We start from the raw sequence: 24279 nt of genomic DNA, 5'->3' as shown, positions 1-24279 counted from the left end.
TGCCAAGTATGGCAGTAAAGGCTCGGCATTTTTTGAGCACTTACTATGTGCCAGGCTGTGTACTAAGATCTCTCTATATGTTGCCATATCCTTCAATGGCAATTTGAAATAAGTTCTATCATTATTATCCCTCTTTTAAAGATGGGAAAACAGACTGCAAGAGCTTAAGTTGTTACCCAAGGTCAGGGGCAAATCTGATATTCAAATCCGGTGGTTTCTAACCGTATTGCTGTAGTTCTCTTGCAGGAACTATGCCACATAGCCAGCTTGCAGGGGCTTGCTGGAGGACAGTAACAGAGCTGGGCCTCAGGTGTTGCAGGATGGAGATCTTGAACATTGTAGAACAGTTCTTCAACTGAAAAAAAAAAAAAAAAAGATCTTGAATAGATTTTTCTCAGAGCTATTTAAAAATCCCTGATTCAGGCCAGGTATGGTGGATCAAGCCTATAATTCCAACACTTTGGGAGGCTGAGGTGGGCGGATCACTTGAGGCCAGGAGTTCGAGACCAGCCTGACCAACATGGCGAAACTCCCTCTCTACTGAAAATACAAAAATTAGCCAGGCATGGTCGTGCACACCTGTAGTCCCAGCGACTCGAGAGGCTGAGGCAGGATAATTGCTTGAACCCAGGATGAGGAGGTTGTAGTGAGCCAAGACTGCACCACTGTACTCCAGCCTGGGTGACAGAGGAAGACTGTACCTCAAAAAAAAAAAAAAAAAAAAAGGAAAATCCTGATTTAGATTCTGTAGCGTAAAAACATGACTCCAATTCTCACAACCTGAGTAGCCCCAGGTTTATAAATCCATCGTCAGGGCCACACACAACTTGAGAGCAACCTGTCTTGCTGATAACAAGTCAGCAGTGTTACTAGCATTTGCTTGTTAGCAGTGCCTCAAGGGACAAGAAGAAGAGAGGTGAAACTTAAATGTGTCAATTTTGAAACTTTAAGTTAAAATTATGGTGAAGAAGTTAAAAGTGTCTAAAAATAAGGTTTTTGACTTTCTTACTACCTGTGCTGTCTCTCCATATGCTGTCAGAATCTTCTTTTTTTTCCCCCTAATTTAAAGTATCATTTCTATCCAGAGGAATATTGCTTACATGGTCTTTTTGAAATAGTTAAGCAAAGGACGCAGCCGTTATTTGGTAGTAGGTAATGGGAAAAGCTCCGAACAGGCGAGTGAGAGGGGACTGTGCAGAGACTGGGTATATAATATTGCCGAGATGTTCAACCCCTCTGGGTCATAATTGCTATATCTAAGAAATGTGAGTTGTGAACTATAAATCATCTCTAATCCCTCAATGTAGAAACTCTGTATTCTGATAATTATCACATATACTTTTCACTGTCATATTAAACATGGGAACTAGGGAGTCCGAAGCTACTGATAGAGCCAGAAGGGTAGTATACTGGGTCCCTGTGGGAAGGAGTGCTGACTGCCTCAGCGTGGAATGAGGAATTCCGCACAAGTGGCTTTGGGTGGGAAGCCAAGAAGAACTCTGGTCCCAAGTCTTCCCAGGAGACTCCAGAGCTACAAAATGTTGCCTTGAGATAATCTTGTCAGTAAGTTTATTTTTAGGCTATATTTATGTTCCCTCTCATTGCTAGGATAAGTGATTGTTAGCTATACTAATGTACAAGGAAATTGTGCTAAATTATGTTTTCCACAAGAGAGCCTATCTGTCAAAGTATCCAAGAAGCTGATTCAAGGGACCACAAGTGAATTCATTTTGATACAAAAAGAGTTCATTACAGCATTGTTTTTAAGAAAGAACAAAACAAAAACTCAAAAAACTTAAATATGCATCAGCTGCTTACATACATAAGGGCCCTTCCTTGAGATGAAACACTGCAGCTTTAGAACAAGGTTGGTCTCTGTGCACTGATAAGGAAAGATCTCCAAGACAGATTAACTCAAAAAGCAAAATAATGATCTCATTATGTGTAAAAAGGCATATTATGTTTGTGAGTACATAAGCTTTTTTTTTTTTTTTTTAGAAGAATGCACAATATACTATTAGTAGTGGAACTATGGGTTGAAATTGTCTATGTGTTTAAATTGTATATAAAAACATGTTTGGCAAAGGAGGGAATTTAGATTTCAGTTGAGGTGTTGAGGCATTCTAGTACTTTCTTAGAAAAACCTGTATAAAAAGTACATGCTGAGAAAAGGTAGGCATTGTCTGGAAAGTCTTCAGCCTCCCAATTTTGGGTAACTCCTGCACTCCACTTCTCCAGCCTTTACTATCCTCTTCTCAAAACACAGCTCTCTGGTGATTGATTCCTCTAAGCCAGAATAGTCAATGGCTTCCAGTGTCTATTAAAAAAAGTCCCGAAGAGCATTGTGGCAGAGCAGGCAGGGGATGGGCCTGGCCTGTGAGTTTGTCATCTTGCATTTAGGCAGTGCTTGTGGAGGCTCCGCTATGCCCCAGTCACAGTTTTAGTGAGGGAGTACAGACATGAACTGCATGCTGTGAAACTGTATGCGGCTCCTCTAGCCTCAGTCTTCCCACTTACATGACAAGTTGTCAGGATTAAATAGAACAGTAAATGCACAAAGCCCAGAGGACAGTATTTGCTTGCTTGCTCCATCCTTCTCACTATGTCCCAGGCCAGATGTGATGCCTACTCCTTCTCTGAGTGTTTCCTTTGGTTCCCATTCCTAAACCCTGCATTGTTCCAGAACACACCGAACGCATCCCTTCCTTTGCCTGGTTATATCCCCACTTTCCCGCACTGCCCATTGCTTCTCTTTCTTGGACATCATTAGCCTACCCTTTAGGAGCCAGTTCAGATGCAGCCTCCTTGGGGAAACCTTTCCTGGTCCAGAAGTCATCTCTTCCTCTTAAGATTTTGTGTAGTTCTTTCTAGTGTAGTTCTTTATATTGATTCTATCACTTACAGCATTCTACCTTAGTATGCAGCTCTCTACCTTACTAGGATAGCTTCCAGGGGTCAGTAACCAAGTTATTGTTTTTGGTTTTTTTCCAGCTTTACTGAGGTATAATTGAGAAATAAATATTGTACATATTGAAAGGGTAGAATATTATGATTTGATGTGTAATGATACCACAGTCAAGTTAATGAACACATCCTTCACCACACATAGTTACCATTTGTGTTTGTGTGTATGCGTGGTGGGAACACTTAAATCTGCTCTATCAGTAAATTGCAAGTAAACAATACAGAATTATTAACTATAGTCGCTGTGCTGTATGTTAGATCCCCGGAACTTGTTCATCTTATCTATAATTGAAGGTTTGTATCAAGATCTCCCCATTCCCCACCCTCCAAGCCCAGCCTCTGGAAGCTGCTGTTCGGCTGTCTGCTTCTAGGGAGTAAATCAGTTTGTTCATTTCTAGAAATCATCTTTGTGCCCAAGGTCTCAGTAAATATGTGTTAACAAATGACTTCATTTTTAGGATTTGCCTAAATATCATTTTTACTTTCACTTAAGGGGTTATTTTAGTTTCACACTAAAAATCAGAACATTTCCTTGAAATTCACTCTATTTAGCCAGCGAGACACAGTTTCTTTCCCCCTGCAGGGATTAAACTTGAAAATTGCGGCTTTTTTAGGAGGAGACCAGGCAGGCATCTTATCTCTGGTGGTCTAGACAGTCATCACCTTGTTCCTGAGTAATTGGCCCGTAAACTTCTGTCTGATGAGGTAAGATCTTATCCTGATAATTTAAAAAGCAAACATATCACACCCATTGTTAAGACAACTCCCAGCAAAAGTAAAGGAAATTATATATATAAAAAAAGTAAAGTTATAGAGGTGTGTGTGAAAACATCTATTTCATTTCTTATATTCCTTTCCATCTTCATCTATGGTTACATATAGCTGTGACCATAGAATATACACAATTTAATATTCTGTTTTCTCTTAACATTATTTTGTACACCGTTTTGCATGTTTTTATGGACACTTGATATGTTTCTAAATGAAACAATTGGAGTTCAGTTGACTGTTGCCTTTCCTGAGAAAGAAATGGAGAGTGTGAAACAAAGATGTGCCTTGAGGGAATGTTAGCCTCATATATTCCTAAAAGGCATGGTCTTATTCTGATGTTGCTACATTTTACTGGAGCAAAAACAATAACAAATGATTTGAATGATGTTTGCAGCACAATCAATGGATTAAGGTCTTGAGCCCCTGGAAAAAGTTTTCTTTAATTAAATACACATCTTTAAGAGATTGGACAGAGTTTTGCAAGCAATGGCTCTTTATTTACAAAAGCTGTTGGGAACAGCTGGAAGGCAGGCTTTCCTTATCAGCAGGCTTGTGTAACTAGCCCCAGGTTGTTTGCTAATAAATTTCAGGTCCTTAACACTAATAGGATGAAATAATTTTACATAGAAGGATCAGTCTCTAGCCTCCTTTTGCAGAAGAAATGAATCTGACTGGTGCCTATAGGCAATGAGGTGTGCTTAACATATGGAAAGAATTAGACTAAATACCAGAATCTCTTTGAGGTTTGTGGATATAGTCTCCAAAGAGAGAGAAGGGCATTTAAAATTAAACTGCACAGAATTATAACAAGCAGTAACTACTCATTCTTGGAATGAATTTTGCTTTGGCCCTAGGCTAAGTTGGCTAGATTTGTGCTTCTTTTGTTGGCTAAAAGCCACATTGACTCCTTTTTGCAGCGAGAACCAACAGCCTCCTAGCAGCTTTCTTTTATGGAGCTTCTTAATTATTTTGCTATTTATTTAATCATGCAGTCATTAATACAAATGTTGATTCAAAGTAAATTTACTTTCTGGGCCAGCTTATCTGTTAGGAATTAGTGTATTTTATCATGATCACACCTTACTGTACTTATTGTATACAAGCAGTCTTCTGTAATTTCACAAAGGGATGCTTATCAGATTTCTTTGTGTTCCCAATGGGGTGTATGTTTGTGTGGCATCTATGGGTTTATTTATGAAAGAACTGCCAAAAGATTGGTCCAGGTTTGTTTCTGTTTTTATTTATGACTTAAAGAGAGGCATTTGGTCATACTAGTTACCAAGACCAGTTTCACTAGATCCCAAGACCTAAGAGGACTGTTAGGTTTGTAAGAGAAGGAATTTGCTATACGGTAGCTTAGCCATGAGTTCAAGAGGAGACATGTACTGGGCTGGAAACCTCTTTTAAATATTGGGGAATTCAGAAGAAATCTTCTCAAATAAACACTTATGAAATGGTATCGGTTTCTGGGACTGGGGCAGGTTCTACCAGGACTCTCCCAGGTTTAAGCAGGTTAGACATGGCTGACCGACACCAAACCCTGTACGTGGTGGCTATTTATTATTGCCAGTCTCCTCCTCCCATTGCAATCACTAATTCTTGCCTTGCTCCAGTGCCCATTTACCACCTGTGACATTTTGAAGCTGTTCTTGCCCTGGGATAAGTTAGGAAAGCCAGAGTGGGAGAAAAGTCCTGAGGTAGAAGTGAGGCGAGATTCTCTCTATATTGTTGGCAGTATTTTCTTTTTTCTTTCCTTCTTTCTTTTTTTTCTGAGACGAAGTCTTGCTCTGTCGCCCAGGCTGGAGTGCAGTGGCACAATCTCAGCTCACTGGAACCTTCGCCTCTCGGGTTCAAGCAATTCTCTGCCTCAGCCTCCTGAGTAGCTGGGACTACAGGTGCCTGCCACCACACCCAGCTAATTTTTTTTGCATTTTTAATAGAGACGAGATTTCACTACCTTAGCCAGGCTGGTCTTGGACTCCTGATTTTTGGCAGTATTTTCTAAAAGCCAGGGCTGGGATCAGAATTCAGGATTCCAACTGATAGTACTTCTACACTACTAAGTAATTTATTTAAAGTTCTAAATAAATTACAAAATCATCCAAAACCAATATGAAGTCAATGCAAGACACAGCTTAACCAACAATTTCATTAAGTTTTAAAATTCTCCTATCATTCAGTCAGTCAACTAATGATTACTAAGTGTCTTACTAAAGCATGCAGAGTTGAAAAATATTAAAGAAAGTCTCTGCCCTCTAGGAATTATTAATCTAGTTGTAAGAAAAATGTTAGGATGGAAATAATTGTAAAGCAATACAGAATATGTAAGTGAGCTATATAATCTGTCGCTGTATAACAGATTACTAAAACTTAGTAGCTAAAAACAGTAAACATTTATCATTAAATATACTTTCTATGGGTCAGGCATTTGAGAGCTATTTAGCTGGGTGGTTCTGGCTTGGGGTCTCTCCTAGGATTGCAGACAGTGAGTTGGCCAGGTCAGCAGATATCTGAAGGTTTTCTGTGGCTGGAGGATCCAGCTCCAAGATGGTTCACTTATATATAGCTGGCAAGTTGGTAGTCACTCCAGGCAGGAGATCTTAGTTCCTCAATACGTAAACCTCTTCATAGGTTTATTGGGAGTGTCCTCATGACATGGTGGATGACTCTCCCTAGAGTGAGTGATTCAAGGGAACATGAGGTGGAAGCCTCAGGTGCCTTCTATAATCAAGCCTTGGAAGACACACAGCATTGCTTCTGGTGTGTGACTTACTGGTTACACAGGTCATATGGGAAGCGATTACACAAAGGAGTGAATATCAGGAGGTGGGAATCATTGGGGGCATCTTGGAGACTGGTTGTATGAAGAGATGAAGGTCTGCATAATTATGGAAAGAAGTGTTGGGATGCCTCAAAGGAAGGAGACAAAATGTAAACTTGATGGATTTTCAGTAGCTAAGGTTGAGGGAAAGGGTGTTGGTTGGGACAGGGCATCAGGAGAAAGGAGGGTGGACGGCGGCAGGTGTCAGTGTGTTCAGGGGACATTAATGGAGCAGTGTGGATGGAGTAAAATCTGGTCAGATAGAAAAGGGCCAGGGCCTGTAGGGTCTTGCATGCCAAGCTAAGGAGTTTGGACTTTCTTTGATTATTAGTGATGGGTCTTTGAAGGTTTTTGAGCAGGCAAATGACTATCATTGGCATATTTTACCTTTAGTTTGTATGTGAGATACAGGGTTTTGGTGCCCTTCCCGTTCCCAGTATTATCCAGGTAGTCAGCTCTCTAGTTTATAAAATTGTGTAACACTTTTGCTCATGTCCCTTAATCACACACTATCTTATACTGTTTAACTTTTCACGTATTTATCTCGTTATCACAAGTAGATTGCAAGGGCTGTAGGGCCATGTCTTTATCAGCTTCTGTTTCCTCTGCTGTGTCTAGCACACTGGGTGCCCAATAACTACTAGCTAGCTGCTTGGATAATAGCAGCCAATTACTACATGTGTGTACAGCCACTGTTTCCGGCCTGTGGTGCATAATTTACAGTTAAACATTTTTCAAAAGAGGGAGCAATTGCAGTGGATTTGATTTATGCAAGTGGAAAAAAGTGTTCAGAATCAGATCTGTGTGCTTGGCATTTGCCATAATATTTTTAGGAAACTTGGAATAATAATTTTATTTTTAAAAACTCATGGATTATTTTTAGCTTCGAAGAGTATTTTTATTTTGCCTGAGTTAAACTAATGGGGTAAAAACCAGCCAAAGTGTGCAGGAAGAGCTGCTTTCATCTTTGAATGGTGAAGGGCAGCCTTTTTCATGCATATATTTATGGGATAAAATTTCTTTTTAGGACTTGGGGCAGAGTTTTTTTTTCCTCTCATGCCCCTTAGTTTGAATAGAATGATCATTCATTGTCCTTGTATTTTAATTAACTGTGTAAGTGTTTCACTCAAGAGATAGTTTTAAGAAAGTTGGAGATTTCTAGTTTCAAACTAGCAAAGACATTCTTGCTTTTGTCTCTTGAAAATCTCCCTCAAATGAAAAAAGTAAAAACCAGGAATGCAGACTGTATCCTTATAAACCTTGGAGACATCTGTAACCCTGACCCCTACAGGACTTAAAGATAGAAAGCAGATGAAGTGATGGCAAATGCATTTGCAGACAGTCAAAGTGGAATCAAGAATAAAATGCCTGCAGGGCTCAAGGGGAGAGGACCGGAAGCAATTGATTTGCTCACAGAATGCCAGGAAGGCTCAGAAATGAGAGTTCCCAGTTTCCCCAGAGGAAAAGGTGAAGCAGAGGCTTTAGGATGGGAGTAGGGGTGGGAAAGTCTGCAGGAGGTAAAGGGAAGCTCCAGGATGACTTGAGAAGAGAAGTTCACTGTTGCAGCTCTCGCCCAAAGAGAAGAGCCCATTTAGAAGAGAGCTGAAGGAGGAAGACTTCAGGAGGAGTGTTTCTGGGGGGTGGGTTGGGAATGAAACTGATACGAAAAGAAGAAAAAAGGAAGAATGGGAAGTCCTGGGTTTGAATTCTGTCTCTGTCACCAATGAACTGTGAGTATGAGCAAATTATTTAGTCTTTGAACTTTTCATTTCCTTATTAAATAAAATGTCGGATTATATGATATTTAAGGTCTGCTCAAACTCTGGTATTTTGTGATTCTGCTGGGTAAAAGACAGTACAAAACCCGGCAAATCTACTTCTAGGTGTCTACCCAAGAAAAATGAAAACATATCCATACAAATGCTTATAAGCAAGTGTTAATAAAAGATTATACATAAGAGCCAAAACCTGTAAATAGCTCAAATATCCACCAATTAGTGAATGAATAATAAATGTGGCATGTATATACAATGAAATACTATTTAGCAAAAAAAAAAAAAACACACACACACAAAGTACTGTACCTACCACAGCATGGATGAATCTCAAAAACATGGTGCCAGGTAAAAGAAATCAGATGCAAAAGGCTACCTATTTTGTGGTTCTGTTCATGTGAAATGCCTGGAAAAGGTGAATCTATAAACAAATAGATTAGTGGCTACCTGAGGCTGAAGTAAGAATGGGGATTAACTGAAAATGGGTGTTGTGGGATGATGAAATCTTCTTCCTCTTCCTCTTCCTCTTCCTCTTCCTCCTCCTCCTCCTCCTCCTCCTCCCCCTCCTCCTCCTCCTCCCCCTCCCCCTCCTCCTCCTCCTCCTCCCCCCTCCCCCTCCTCCCCCTCCCCCTCCCCCTCCCCCTCCCCCTCCCCCTCCCCCTCCTCCTCCTCCTCCTCCTCTTCCTCCTCTTCTTCTACTTCTTCTTCTTCTTCTTCTTCTTCTTCTTCTTCTTCTTCTTCTTCTTCTTCTTCTTCTTCTTCTTCTTCTTTTAAAAATAGTATTTGTCTTTCTCTATCTGATTTGTTTCACTTAGCATTATTCCACATTCATCTGTGTGGTCACCAGTGTCAGGAGTCCTTTTTAATTTAACTTTTAAATTTTATTTTAATTGACAACTAAAACTTGTATATGTATTTGTGTACAACATGCTGTTTTGATGTATGTATATGTTGTGGAATGGCTGAATCAAGCCGTTTAACACATGCATTACTTCACATCCCTTTTTTTCATATGTGGTGCAAACACTTAAAAATCTACTCTTTTAGCAGTTTTCAAACATACAATAGATTGTTATTAACTGTTGTTACCATGACGTACAGTAGATCCTTTTGGACTTGTTTCTTCTGTCTCATTGAAACTTTTTTTGTTTTTTGACCAACATCTCCCCATCCCCCCACCTTCAACCTCTGGTAACCACCATTTTACTCGTTTCTGAGTTCAACTTTTTTACTAAACATGTGAGTGAGATCATGTGGTGTTTGTCTTTCTGTGCCTGGCTTATTTCACTTAATATAACGTCCTCCAGGTTCATCCATGTTGTCACAAATGACAGGATTTCTTCTTTTTCAAGGTTGAACAGTATTCCATTATGTAGGTGTACTATATTGTCACTCTTCATTCCAGATGAGGAGATGTTCTAAAAATTGGATTGTGGTAATGGTTATACAACTCTACACATTTACTAAAAATCATTAAATTGTACATTTATAAATTATATCTCAATAAAGTTATGGGGAAAAATGGTAACAAAACAAGAGTTGAGGGGTGGAGAGTAACAAATGAAACAAGATTGGCAATATATTGGTTATTGTTGAAGGTGGGTGACAGGTGAGAGTTTGTTACACTCTTTCTACTTTTATGGATGCTTGAAAATTTGAATGATAAGTTTTTAAAAGGGCAGTGACATGCATGTTATTGTGTGATGTCAGATAACACTTGCAACGCTTTACAGTGGTGGATGTTCTAGGCACTCTTAGGACACAATTTAACCTCTATTGGAACCATATCCATAGTACATCAGTTCACTTTTAATGTGTTAACTCTTCCCAATACCTTACCAGGAACTTGGGAAAATCATGGTGATCCCATCCTCAGAAAGAAGGTTAAATTTTGTTCAACATATTCTCTTTAAGTAAGTATGGTACATTTTAGAAGGGGTAAAATTACAATGAGCTTTACTGCTTTACAGAAGAATCAACCTTAAAAAAGTAGACCATCTAGAACAAACGTTATTTGTAATAATACTGAGTAAAGAAATTTTTTCAAACATGTCCTTGAAACTTAGAAGCAATATTGCATTCCTGACCCAGTCTATTGTTGAGTATGTAAGAGTGATAGTTACCATTTTTTCTTGCTTACTATGTACTTGTTTAAGGATCTGTTTTCCAACCTCATAGTCAACATTCTTAAAAAGGTAGTTTTTTGTTTCCATTTTACAATGAGGAAAGTTGAGGGACAGAGAAACTGAATAACTTGCCCGAGATCGAGCAACTAGTCAGTGTTAGTGCTGCTTGACTGCAGGCTGTGCTGTTATCCCGTCATGGTTGCATTGGAACATATTTTTCCCTAAAAACCTTTCCCCCACAAACTTCAGTTTAACCTATATGTTATGCTTCCTTTATGGAATCTATGTGAGATAGGTGAGAAAGAGGAGGTGATATTTTCCTAGGGGGAGGAATTGCAGGTGCAGATGTGAGTTAAAGGCAGTGACCATCTCCGAGGCACAGTTTTAGGGTGCCTCATGCTAAAAACATTACAAGTGGGCCCCAAGCTTTGATTTGAAGATATTGGAAATAGCTGTTTGCAATTCATACTTCAGATCCTTATTCATTGGGAGGTTTATCATAAGTTTCCTAACCACCGTCCCCCGGCTTCTGGTCCATTCCTGGACTTGCCACCCACTTGCGTTATTTGTAATGTAAAAACCCTCAATGAATGGCCCTGTATTCCTACAGACTAAAATCTGAACTTCGTAGTTTGGTGTTCAGAGCTCTTTATGTCTTCCTTCATGCTGTTTTTCCATTGTCCCTTCTGCTGTTCTCCATTGGGCACTCTATGCTTATGCCATCTAGAATATTCCACAGTTCTTACCCCGCTATCACTTGGCTTCTAGGCGTCTACTGAAGAAAAATGAAAACATGTCCATACAAAAACATGTCCATACAAATCAGCAAGTGTTAATAGAAGATTATACATAAGACCCAATACCTGTAAACAGCTCAAATATTCACCAATTAGTGAATGAATAATAAATGTGGCATGTATATACAATGACTGTTCCCACTGACTGTAATTCCCTTGTACCTTCTTCACTGGCCAGATCCTATTCAGTCTTCAAAGCCTCCCCCTCCCCACCACACCAAAAACAAATGATCTCTTATGGGAAGCCTTCTCCAGTCCTCTCAGCAGTACCAGCTGCTTCTTTCTCTGGGTTTTCATGGCACTTTCTGCACACCTTGATTATATGTGGTTTTGCCGTTATTTATATGCCATATAGCTCCTTCAGTTCGGAGACCTTGGAGGTCCACCTGTATCTCATCACTCAGATCTGAGTCTAGCATGTGGTTGGCCCTCAGGGAATATGGGTAGAATTAACATTTTTATAGAACTGTGATTTATGATTTTTGAAATGAACAATCTTAAAGATAGAAAACAAAAATACGTTTAACAAGTCATCTTTATGTGAAACAACAACAACAACAACCAGGAATCAACCTGGAAATATTAAGGTACATATTTGTAATGGACCAGAAGCATAGTCCTATTTCTTAGGATAAAATATATTCCAAGTGCCAACCCAGATACTAAGGATATTCCCACTGCGCCTTTCCTACTCCAAGATCTCATTTAACTTTTTTGTATTGGGGAAGGTATGGGAGAAATGAAAGTCTAGGAACTGGAGAGGTGTGAAACAGATGTTCCTAAGAATTTTCTAGTGTATCTTCAGGAATGAAGGTACCACTTTGATTACATAATTTCCAAGTTCCTGTTATGTTCTGAAATAGTTTTAGTTGTTTCAGTCCCCATCTTTTAGCAAATAAGGCAGGGATTAGTTATTCACGCACCAGATACTTTGAATCATAGGACCATTATTTAGTTGACCTAGTTGGAGTCAGGCTAACTGGCCAGTGCATTGAACTTGACCTTCAAGCCACCTGTTGCATTCACATCATTTGGTTTTAAGGTATAGCTTCCTGTAACTGCTCACTGGTACTTTATGAGCTAGAAGATCCATGCCCTCAGGGGTGACAACCTCAAAAAACTTACATTCCAGGAGAGATAATCCAGAAATGTGGACATCCTTTTATTAGGGGAAATAATTTCTAGAGAACACTAAATAGTTTTTTCTCTTTTATTTTTAGTGTATTTCCTGCTATAGAATCCCACTTTCTCCTCTGCTTCTAGTATGGTTCCAGCTAGTCACTGGGTAAATGTAACAGTGAAAATTCACCTGTCTTTGGGAAGGATGTGTTGAAAATGTTTTATTTTTCTCTCGAGAACTGGCTCTGCTGAACTGTCAAATTATTCACCTTTATCATGTTGAACAACATATGGTTTTCCATCATCTTCTGCCACTCCTTTTACCCTACAGTCTTTCAGTGGACATTTTATGAGCTCATCTGGAGGGTGTTGCTCACTTGACCATCATCTTTTCATTAGGTTAGCTGGATCAGTGTGCTCATTTCCATTCATAATTAACACTTAGAGCTTATGATCTAAGATTGTTCACTTGCCAAAACAAGCAAAAACTCCAAACAACAAAGCAACTCTCTTATCATATGCTGAGAAGAAAAGGAGAATGCTTTTTAGTATATTCCTGGACTTTCTCCCTGCCCTGTTTGCATCAGTGTTGAAGGAGAGATGCCTACTAATTGGAATTTCCCACTTCTGAGTGGAGACGTTGTGAATTGTTATATGATCAGCCATTAGAAGTACAATTTCTGCCTTCACCCATTGAATTTTATCATGTGTTACAACTTTGCTTGGAAAGGACCTTTCATGTCTGCCACACTCTTCTCACCTCCTCCTCCCTCTTTGAAAGACTCCTGCCCCAGTACCCTGAAAAAACCACACAAAGGAAATGAGGAAACCAGACCCTGGTTTCCCCACAGATTCCTTTAGGGGGGCAGCTATGCAGCCAGTGTAAACATTCCAATTCAGTTAGAGATAACTTCTTGGTTTTCCATTACCCATGCCGGTGAGGTCATGAAGAATATGCTTACTTTAATGAGTACTGAATTTTGTTTAAAGTATATGTCATCTCTTAGAAAATGCTCAGAGTTTGGAAGCCTGAGGCTTGGGTCCCAGTTAATGTTTTGCCACTGACAACATGTTATGTACAGTGTGCTTCACCTCCTTCTCCTCCTTCTGCTCTCTCATGCCTGGTATAGTGGGAGCAATGCTGTGTGCTCTGTAATGGCTCAGTTAGATGGACCTGCACCTCTTGTGGGTGAGCAAAGCTACACACCTTGACTTGCACCTCGGAGCTCTCAAAGGTTGGGGATAGTGCTTTCTTTCCCCCCACCATATGGGGGGAAATGGGTGTAGTAGATCCGAAAAGATGTGTAATGGCATATTAACCAGAAGGGTTGAATGCTTCCTTCAGACAAATAGAACATAAAATAAAAACAAGTTGAATTCAAGTAGAAGTTTTATGCAGTAAACATGACCAGCAACACAAACAACAGGGAACAGAGAGCTTCTCCCCAGCAGTGCCGCACAGATTCATGAGAAGGTTCCCCTTCCCATAAGTTCGTTAGTCACATTGTTTCAGTGAACCCAACAGTAAGAAGTAAATATAAAACAGCCACACTTGGTTTTTAGAACCTTGTGCAATAGTTTCCCACTATTGTTAAGGGGTGAAATATTTCACCTAAGTAAACGTACCAGGTAAATGAGTTCTAAATGTCAGTATTTTAATTTTTAATTTGTTTGAATGCAGGTTTTCTCAGCCTTTTCTCCCCCTCTCTTCTGAGCATAAATGGGTGACCACCCTCCTGAGTCTTCCTTCTTATGGCTTGAGCAATCTTCCTATGAGACAGATTGGATCCTGTGGGTCTCCAGCTTGAAATTGTTTTTGATTTTCTTAACTCTTTCCTTTTTTAAAATTAAAATTTAATATATATATAGTTGTTGTTGTTGTTTTGGCAGAGACAGGGTCTTGCTCTGTTGCCAGGCTGGAGTGTAGTGGCATGATCATAGCTCAGTGCAGCCCCAAATACCTGGCCTCAAGCGATCCTCCTGCCTCAGCCTCCTGTGTAGCTGGTACTACAGGCGGCTTGGCTAACCCAGCTTGAAATTCTTAAAAGTGCTCCTCCTGCTTTCAGAATCAAGTTCAAACTCCTTCACTGAACATATTAAAGGCCTCTTTATCTGGTTCCTGTCCAGCTTGGCAGCCTCATTTCCTCCTACTTTTTCAAAGGCACTCACTCCGTGCTTTCACCATTCTGAGCTGTTTTTTTTTTTAAACCTCTAAACTAAACACACAGTTCCCTACAGTGGTCCTTCAATAACCCACAGGGAAACCCGACCCCCTTCCCTGCTACCATGCACACACCTTAGGCAAAGTCCTTAAAACTTGCAACTCATAATCATTATCTGAATATGATACATAGTCCTCACAGTTACTCTCTTGTTGGGAATGTTGTGGAAAGCCCATGACTGCACACACTTACTTCTATGAGATGAAAGTAACATAACTTTTCCTGTGTTCTTTTCAGGGGATAATTTCCTGTCATATCTAAATAGGATACTATCAGTAATATCTAAAAGGATACTATCCTTTTAGAAATTATTTTCAGATTTCTTCTATATCAACTTAGCAGCACAGGTTTCCCTTTTGAATGGCATCAGGAAGCAAATCAGCATGTCTCCGTTTAATACCAATTGATTGAAGTGATACAGTTTCCTAAATTCTAACCCTGTGTTTGAAGCTGCATTGTATCAGAACAGAAAAATCCCAACGGAATGGTGAGGTGAAAATTATCTTTGAAAAATGACATATAATTAAAATCATTTATGAGGGAGTCAGTGTAATCTACGTTCTACTTGATGTAAACAGAAAATTCCACATTCTTGGGAGGGAGGAGGGAGGTAACGTCAATCTGTAAATTCCAAACTGGAACAACAGAGGAAGAGCCGTTGGAAGTGTAGATTCCAGTGCTGTGAACTCCCAGTTATAGGATCACTCTATCAGCAGAATCTAAATAAGCTGGTTTATAAGAGAAAATTGAAGGTTTCAGAAAATATGGGATCTCTTTAAAAAAAAACTCTTTGACAGTCATTTTAGGTCTTCCTCTCCTCAAAAATGAACTTACTTTTCAAATGACTATTTTCTTAATTGAATATTTGGGGAAAATATATATTTTCTAGTTCTCAAGTAGGAGATGAAATTTCCAAATATCTGTTTCAGTTTCTAACAACTATTAAAATATGTAGGCTTTACTCTGAGAATATGTAGATGTATTTTATTTGAGTGGTTGTATCAATTCTAATTTTAAAGGTCATTTGGGGCTGGATGTGGTGGTGTACACCTGTAGTCTCAACAGCTAGGAAGGCTGAAGCAGGAGGACCACATGAGCCCAGGAGTTCAAGGCTGTAGTTCACTTGATCATGCCTTTGGATAGCCACTGCACTGCAGCTGGGGCAGCACAGTGAGATCCCATATGTAAAGAATTTTTTTTTAAGTCGTTTGAAACAAAAGTTGTTAAACTCCATTTCCTCAAATCTACTTTTCACACAGTATAAAGTTTATCTAAATTTCTAGACCTCACTTTATAAATGACACATTAGAAATACCCAAATCATGATAGCTCAGGTATGCTGTTGGAATGTTTGTGGAAATGACTTTGCTGAAGTATGGGCAGGCCAGAAAAACCTGCATTTTAATAAAGGTCCCTGTTCATTCATGGATGAAGGGCCACAGGGTGAGAAACATTGCCCTGAACTCTCCATCCTGTGAGGGCTTTTGAAGGTTCCCGCTTACCTGTGCTGTGGACGTGGCTCCGGATCCTTCTGGCCACACGCCAGTGTTGGGTGTGGTTGAACTTGGCAGGGGACGTGCACGCCGCCATCCACTCTCCTCCCCTCTCCCCTGCCACCCGCCACCTTTCAGATAAGGAGACTATATTGCTGTTTCACACCTCCATCCTCCCAGAAAACAGGATATCCTATGAATTCCTCTGAATTACCAATCCCCTCTACCTCTAATGTGGAGAACAAGCTACAACTTTTGGCAAAACTTGCCTGAATGATCAGAAAACAGAAAAGAAGCAAAAGAGCTGGGTATTTAGGATCTCCTACTGAATGTCTCCTTCCTTTGATCCTTGCATTACCTTCTTCAATCTCACTTTTCTTTTCTTCTTGATCTTTTTTTTTTTTTTTTTTTTTTAATATGGGGTGTCTTTATGTTTCCCAAGCTGGAATGCAGTGGCTGTTCGTAGGCACAATCCCACTACGGATCAGCATGAGAGTTTTGACCTGCTCTGTTTCTGACGTGGGTGGGTTCTACCCTCCTTAGGCAACCTGGTGGTCCCCTGCTCCGAGGAGGTCACCATGTTGATGCTGAACTTAGTGTGGACACCTGATCAGCATGATGCATTGCATCCCACAACTCCTGGGCTCAAGCAATCCTCCTGTCTCAGCCTCCCAAGTAGCTGGGACCATAGGCACATGCCACCATGCCTGACCTTGCTTTTACATTTTTTATGAAATATATATTTTAATGTAATAAAAAATTTTCCTAGGAATGATTTTCCCAAAAGGGATACCCTGTCCCAATGATTTTTCAAGCTGCTACCTTTTAGGAGCCTAGAATGGTTTATACATGATTTGATGGTTGGTTGGTTTGTTTCAGAAGTAATATGTATTTAAGGAAACACCTCATACTTAAATAAAGGCTATAGGGTAAAGTAAAATAAAACAAATAAGACATCTTCCTCTTTTCCTACTTTACAGTTCAAAGTAGCTTCCCAGAAATTTCCTATGCATATTAAGGTATGCACATTTTATACATATATATATACAAATAGGATCAAACTACTGTATTTTGTGGACTCTTGAGATGCCATTGATTAGTACACCCCAATTTCAAAAATGAAATAATGTATATTTTATATTTGGTGACATACAGAAAATTATTCTTTGGGACTCACCTTTTTTCCACATTAAATACTTAGAATGTCAGTTCATATTAGGAAGGAAAAAATCTACTAAATTCTTTTTACTTTGTAGTATTCCATATTCTAAATCCAGATTCAGATATGTATTCTGCATTCTAAGTCCACAAATACACTATGGTTCATTTAAAAATTCCCTTATTGCTGAACATTCTTGTTCTGTACTGTTTTTTATATTACAAATAATGCTGCAATAAACAACCATGTTTATATGTCATTACATACAAGCAATTATATTTATAGGTTTCCGGAAGTATAATTGCTGAGTCAGAAGATGTGCACACAGTACATTTTCTTTGTACAACCTCTGTGTTTTTCAATGTTAGAAAGAAACCAAACACACAAATGAGCAGCTTCTGTCAGGGTTCCCTGCAGAGAAAAATTTTTGGAAAGATAAATAGATATACATAGTTAAGCATCTATATGTATCCATTCATACCATTGTGTTTCAATTCTAAGGTGCATATTTTTCATTTTTTAACAATTCTCAATTGAATTTATGTTATATAATGGATGTACACAGATAATGCTATAGTCTTTTCCCCAAAAATATCTGCTGTTAAATTGTGCATCTTACAACCAATGGCATTTTAGAACCATGGGAACACAAGTATATTTTAGTAAGACTGCATATATGTGTGTGTGTGTGTGTGTCCTTCAAGATTTATTTGGAAATTATTTTAATTTAATGGTGAAAATGTAGTTTTAATTATTTTCCCATTGAAGCAATCTCAGAAACAAGCCAGAGTTTTACAGACAACACATGTTTATCAGTAACTAGTACTGTCCTTTGGAGTTTGCACATGTGATTTAAAAGCCAGCCTTCATTTCCTAAAGAGCCTCATTGCAAGAAAAAAGTTAAATCACAAACAGAACTTTGAAAAACACTGTCATTTTACTTAGAATTGGAGAAGTTAGAAGTTTATTCTAACCCCTATAATTTATAGATGAGCAAACGTCTTATGGTACAGCATGTGGCATTTTGTACCTCTTGCCCAACTGATAACTGATATTAAAATAATATTATTAGGTAAATACTATAGGAAGGCACACTAGTTGTGAACTGATAGCTTTCTTGCAAATAACAGCATTCCCTCCTTTCCTGCAGACTATCCAGCAGTCTGCCACCTGTGAACTCTCCTACGGTAATCTGTATCATTTTTCAGGGTCTTGGTGTTGGCAAGAGTGGCCATTCCCATCTGTTCTGTTTCTCTGTTTCTGTTTAATTAGATTTGAAATATGTATTTTTCTCTCCTCCACTTTTCCCACCATTTTTTTTTCTTTCTTTTTTTTTTTTTTTGGTTTCTCACCTTTTTTATTTTTTGGTGTCCCAGCTGTGTGTGCAGTACATCATGCAGGCTGCGCCTTCCTGCTTCTTAGCACCGAAAGGTTTCCATTGCATAAGGAATGGACTTGGGAGGTCTTAAACAGTTGGCACTTAATAAATGGTCTTGACTGTATAAGCGTTTTTCATCTTTTTTAAGACCATTCTGGGCCGGGCGCGGTGGTTCACGCCTGTGATCTCAGTATTTTGGGAGGCTGAGGCGGGTAGATCACGAGGTCAGGAGTTCAAGACCAGCCTGGCCAACGTGGTGAAATCCTGTCTTTACCAGAACTACAAAAATTAGCCAGGCATGGTGGCAGGTGCCTGTAAACCCAGCTACTCAGGAGGCTGAGGTAGGAGAATTGCTTGAACCCAGGTGGCAGAGGTTGCAGTGAGCCAAGATTGTGCCACTGCACTCCAGACTGGGTGACAGAGTGAGACTCTTGTCTCAAAAAAAAAAAAAAAAAAAAAGATAGTTCTGATATTGCACCGGAAGAGCATCTGAGCCAGTGTGCTCCTCGTTGCTCCATTTGAGTCATGCTCTCTCCAGTTATTTATCATGGCATGTTAAAAAGGCAAAGGTGCTGGGCGCGGTGGCTCACGCCTGTAATCCCAGCACTTTGGGAGGCTGAGGCGGGTGGATCATGAGGTCAAGAGATCGAGACCATCCTGGTCAACATGGTGAAACCCCATCTCTACTAAAAATACAAAAAATTAACTGGGCATGGTGGTGTGTGCCTGTAATCCCAGCTACTCAGGAGGCTGAGGCAGGAGAATTGCTTGAACCCAGGAGGTGGAGGTTGCGGTGAGCCGAGATTGCGCCATTGCACTCCAGCCTGGGTAACAAGAGCAAAACTCTGTCTCAAAAAAAAAAAAAAAAAAAAAGAAAAAGAAAAAAAAGGCAAAGGCATTTGTGCATGTGTGTGATAAAATTGCTAAACTGCTTCTTGTTAACTGTCAACTGGCATTGAAGGAGACAGTTATTTACATTTTCAGTTGCTTTTTGTGAAATACAAAGATCAAAGACCTTTTCTTCAGTTTCCTTCTCTACTAAAACCACCACTTCCTTCCTCTGTATTAAAAGCCTCTGCAACATGCATTAGTATTCTACTTTCTCACCTTCAGTGACAAAGAATAATTTTATTGTACCGAGATGAAATGTCACTTGAGGGCTTTGCTTTGGGTGCCTCTGCATCTCTGAATGGACAGCTGTGGAAGACACTTATCACGCTTTTCAGCAGCATTTTTTGTTTTTATTTGTTCAAAGGAAAAAAGACTGTAGAAGTGTTCCTGACTAGATTTCAATCCTTTTTTGGTTTTTGGACCCTTTTGAGAATCTGATGAAAGATTGAGGGTGGTGATGCTTGTCACAGGGGCACCTGCCGCAGAGGCAGCCATGGCTCACTCCAGCACATTCTCCAAAAGTGATTGATTCTCTTTCAACAGTTTAAATAAGGTGGCAAGAAGATGGCTCTCAAGACTATAATGAAAAGATAACAATAGAGGAAATGGCAGAAGAGCAGGTGGGTAGTTATGTGCGTGATCAAAGCATCGGTGATCAGACTATGGGAGGAGCAGGGGAGGCAATGTGGGGGCATTCAGAGTGACCCCCCACTCACAAAAGGCACATCACTCGAGTCTCAGGACATTCCGATAACCTCAAAGCCTATTTGGGGGCTGCTAGGGGATCTGTGGGCCTCAAGTTGGAAAACTCTGCTCTCGTCTTATTGGCAGTTACGTGCGGGCTCAAGAATGTGGCGGACTTTTACTTGAATTTTAGCGCTAACGCTTCCCAAGTGTGAGGCCTTGGCCAGTCTAGTCATTTGCTTCTTTAAGCTACTGTTTTCCCACTGAAAATGGGAAGAAATAAAATCAGACACGTAGACTGTGGAGGACCAACTGGGATAACCTGAATAAAATGTCTGGCACATTGTCACATAGTAGTATTTCAAAAAGTGGCTGTTCTTTTCCCTTCTTCTGTCCATCTTTGATTTATTTTATGGGAAAAGGTTTTCTTCCCCAAGGAGATGGATTTTAGAGTTGCAGAAATCAACTTCATTGAGGCTAATTGTATGTTAGAACTCAGATGCATTTGCAGATGTAGAGGTTAGGAAATAGATGCCACTCTTCTGCTCCCCCCACTCCCTCCACAAGATGAGGTGCTAAGGCTGGTGGACACTGGGCTGAGGCAAGACAGGTGGTAAGTTTGTCCTGGGATGGCCCCGAGTGGAGGGAGCTCTGTGCTCATTCCCAGAAATTGAACTTCTAGAGGATTACCCCAGCAGGGATAATTTGCTGGAGAAGGCCAAAGGCTGTAGGCCAAGGCAGAGCCCACTGGAGGACTATAGGGCACCTCTCATGGTAGGGATAAGGAAGAAGGTCTCAGAAAACTTGAAGAGGAGAGAGAGCCAAACCTAGTCTCGGCCAAAGCCTAGCCTGAAGGCTTATTAAAATGCTCTGAGGCTGGGCATGCTGGCTCATTCCTGTAATCCCAGCACTTTGGGAGGCCGAGGCGGGCAGATCACTTGAGGTCAGGAGTTTGAGACCAACTGGCCAACATGATGAAACCCCCATCTCTACTAAAATTTAGCTGGGTGTGGTGGCACATGCCTGAAATCCCTGTTACTTGAGAGGCTGAGGCAGGAGAATCGCTTGAACTGGGTAGGCGGAGGTTACAGTAAGCCGAGATTGCGCCACTACACTCCAGCCTGGGTGATAGAGCAAGACTCCATCCCAAAATAAATAAATAAAATGCTCTGAGAGCAGGAGTTGGCCCTTCTGTCCCCTGTCTGGTTCCCTTCTTTTTCCCCATACTTTAAAAACCTACTGAAGAGTTTTCAAACAAAAGCATTATACTCCAAAACCTTAAATATTCCTAGCTTTGTTTTGGTGTTCATTTATCTGTTTTTTGTTTTTTGGTTTTTTTTTTTGAGACAGAGTCTTGCTCTGTCACCTAGGCTGGAGTGCAGTGGTGTGATCATAGCTCATTGCATCCTCAACCTCCTGGCCTCAAGCAATCCTCCCATTTCATCCCCGGTGTAGCTGGGACTATAAGTGTGCACCACCATGCCTGGCTAATTTTTTAAATTTTTCATAGAGATAGGGTCTTGCTATGTTGCCCAAGCTGGTCTTCAACCCTTGGGCTCAAGTGATTGTCCTGCCTTGGCCTCCCAAAGAGCTGAGATTACAGGCATGAGTTATTGCACCCAGACTTGGTGTTCATTTTAAAGGAAAGAAAAAATTGAAATGGCAATGTGAACTTTGAATGGTCAAATAAATATTAAAAACTCAATGAATGAACTCATATTAATGGGATGGGCAAATAAGGTGATTAGCAAGAGCAGAGTAAAATTATTAGGAAATGCCAGTGAAGGGGCATTGTGAGTATTCACCCGTGAAGGAGGGACAAACCTCTAATTTGTCAAGTTTGAGTGTTAAGCAGAGGAATCAAAGTATCCATAGACCTGTGGTGCTTAAAAGCCTAAATGTTCATCAAATTTAAGCAAACGTAGTTTAACTAAGGCTAACTTTGTTGCAACACTACCACATGATGGACTAGTGTGGAACCATGACAGAAGAAAAAAGAGCTATATATATTAACTTAGATACACTATATTATTAGTCTTTAAACTAATGTATATAATACAGTTCTATTTAAGTAAGAGGGTAGGTGCTAGGGCAAGGGGTGAGCATGCTTATTTGGTATTTAAAACTTTAGGAAAAAATAACCAAATTATTGTCTGGGATTCTAACTGGAAATGGATTGGGGAGGAGTCTTATTTGACACAGCGGTTTGAACCAGGGTTTGGAAACAGAGCTGGATTCAAATCCTGACCCTGCTCTTTCTGCTATTGTAACTTGGCAATTTGCTTAACTGCTTTTGTATGTAAAATGGAACTCATCAGAGCATTGACCTCATATCATGAGGATGAAAATAAGGTTAAAAAATACTTAGTTCAATGCCTGGCACATAGTAAGTAGTAAGTGCTCACCATATTTTAATTTTTATGTAGAACATGCCTTACTTTTATCATTAGAAAAAAAAAGAAAATAGAATTATTTTAGTGACAAGTAGTGATTGAGGTTAAGAAGCTTAATGACATTCACTGGAACTCAAATGACACCACCAAAGGGGGCAGATTTGTTTACAGGGAAGAATGTGAACTTGTAAAGTTTAGGAAATAAGAATGTGGCTGGGTGCGGTGGCTCAAGCCTGATATCCCAGCACCTTGGGAGGCCAAGGCAGGGTAGATCCCTTGAGGTCAGGAGTTAAAGACCAGCCTGGTCAATATGGTGAAAACCCATCTCTGCAGAAAATACAAAAAGGGATATGAAGATCTACATTCAGAAGGAAAATGATGGGTAACTACAGTGAAAGAAAACCAAAGGGCAGAAGTTAGCTGTTAGATCATGCAGAGTAGGCAAATGTGGCAATTAAAAGTTCTGTAGACTCTGAATAGAATATACACTTTTAAAAGAGAAAATGAAGTTCACTTAGGACAATCCATACTTGGGAAAAAAGGCTATCTAATAAAAACTGGGACAAATACTTGTTTTGATTGTTATTATAACCTTTACTTTGGCTTAATAATAAGAAGGGTTAAATTATATTAAAAGAACCTCAATGAAGGTGGGGAAAATTGCATTGAGAAGAAATTATATACAGTAAAAATGGTTGACAATGCTTCAAACATTTCCAGAATAAGTGGGTAAGCATGGTCAGCTTTGTATTTGTCATTTTTGTTACAGATGATTAGGTCAAAGCCAAGAATTTATATTTGAGTTCAAGACTATTTAACAGCTCCACAGAAAATTCTTCTTCTGCTTAGTTTAAAAGCCCACTTTTTGAAATCTGCCAGAAACTCAAAGGAGTTTTACAGAAACCTTAAAGGCAATTGGAAGTCTGAGAGCTCTCAGCTTGTAATGAAACATGAGGCTTTGAGGGGCCAGGGTGGAGGGAGAGAAGGAAGCTGGGTAGGTTTTGCTTTCACTTTCTTGAGACCACCATTGTCAGAGCTGCCAAACCCCCAAATCCAGAGATGTGATACTGTTCCTAAGGGTCTCGTAATAGGCACAGGCTTGGACATGTTATTTCATTCTGTAGATGCCCTACAACAGGGAAGATGTACGTTTGCTAAATTTTAGTACTCTCCAGAATATGGTAGCCTCTTTTTAACAAATGATGTTTGTTAATGGAATCGTCAGTATCTTTAATAACTTCATTGAAGTACAAATTATGTGTGCTTATTTAAAATTCTCGGACTGGCATATTGTGAAGCAGCCTTAAGATGGAATGCTTTTATTTCGTACATAAAAGTTTATATGCTAGCTGGAGCAACAAGGCTCAAGCACATGAAACATTTTTGCATCTAGCTTAGCTTTTGAATTAAGTGCTAAAGTGTATGGTGCTGACCAATTCATTTATTCGGCAAATATTAAAGTGCTTGTTATTCACTAGGCATTCATGTATTAGGTTTTGGGGTTAAAGGAACAAGCAAAATTAAGTTAGTTTTCCATACTGTAGACAGAGTAAATGCAACTAGCATAAAATCTAGCAGAGGTAGCATAATGTAGTGGTTAAGAATGACCTGTGTCATGGCAGATGCCTGTCATCCCAGCTACTCGGGAGGCTGAGGCAGGAAGATTCCTTGAGCCCAGAAATTTGC

The 24279-nt window shown here is 39.8% G+C and overlaps 1 protein-coding gene across 3 annotated transcripts in view; it reads left to right on the top strand.

Annotated features, from left to right (window-relative positions):
* TNFAIP8 (TNF alpha induced protein 8) overlaps window positions 1-24279 on the top strand; it is a 125657-nt gene that overhangs the window by 15112 nt on the left and 86266 nt on the right. The window contains exon 1 of one of the 3 annotated variants that reach the window (XM_074382288.1): window positions 9175-24279. This exon is cut by the window's right edge and continues 24328 nt beyond it. The exons of 1 other annotated variant lie outside the window; for it this stretch is intronic. The gene's annotated coding sequence lies outside the window, so the exon portion shown is untranslated. Of the gene's footprint in view, window positions 1-9174 lie in introns of those variants that run through there. One more of the 3 variants, XM_074382264.1, reaches the window with a different exon arrangement.

This window comes from Saimiri boliviensis, chromosome 1 (genome assembly GCF_048565385.1).
Source record: "Saimiri boliviensis isolate mSaiBol1 chromosome 1, mSaiBol1.pri, whole genome shotgun sequence".
Classification (NCBI taxonomy): domain Eukaryota; kingdom Metazoa; phylum Chordata; class Mammalia; order Primates; family Cebidae; genus Saimiri; species Saimiri boliviensis.
The sequence above is the reverse complement of the archived record's forward strand: the minus strand, read 5'-3'. Positions and strand labels throughout refer to the sequence as shown.